The sequence below is a fragment of the Penaeus monodon genome, chromosome 30 (genome assembly GCF_015228065.2).
Source record: "Penaeus monodon isolate SGIC_2016 chromosome 30, NSTDA_Pmon_1, whole genome shotgun sequence".
In the NCBI taxonomy this organism is placed as follows: domain Eukaryota; kingdom Metazoa; phylum Arthropoda; class Malacostraca; order Decapoda; family Penaeidae; genus Penaeus; species Penaeus monodon.
In genome coordinates, this window is record NC_051415.1 from 17,157,112 (window position 1) to 17,157,497 (window position 386).

Below are 386 nucleotides of genomic sequence, written 5' to 3' on the forward strand. Positions count from 1 at the left end.
TGTGTATACAGGGGGTTGTATTCTCTCCCTGTGACTGGGGACGTGGAGTTTTTCCCTTGTCCGGCAGCAATATAGATGAGGATCACATTATAACTAATTGTTAATTCTTGGGAAATATGATAATAGGTTTTGCCCCTATTGTTACTGATGAACTCGTGAAAAAAAGGAAGGGATATTAGAAAATATAGGATTCAAGCTGTGCTATGTATCTGTGATGTAAAAAGGAATATATGTATTTTTTCTCCAACCCATTTCGGAAGTGATGTATGAAAAAAAAAAAAAATGATGGCGGCGATTAATGCCAGGACTAGGACTATACTATTATGGAGCGCCGTGTAACAGTTTTGTGTTGCTTGTGACACTCCGTGTCCAATCAATGGGGGGAG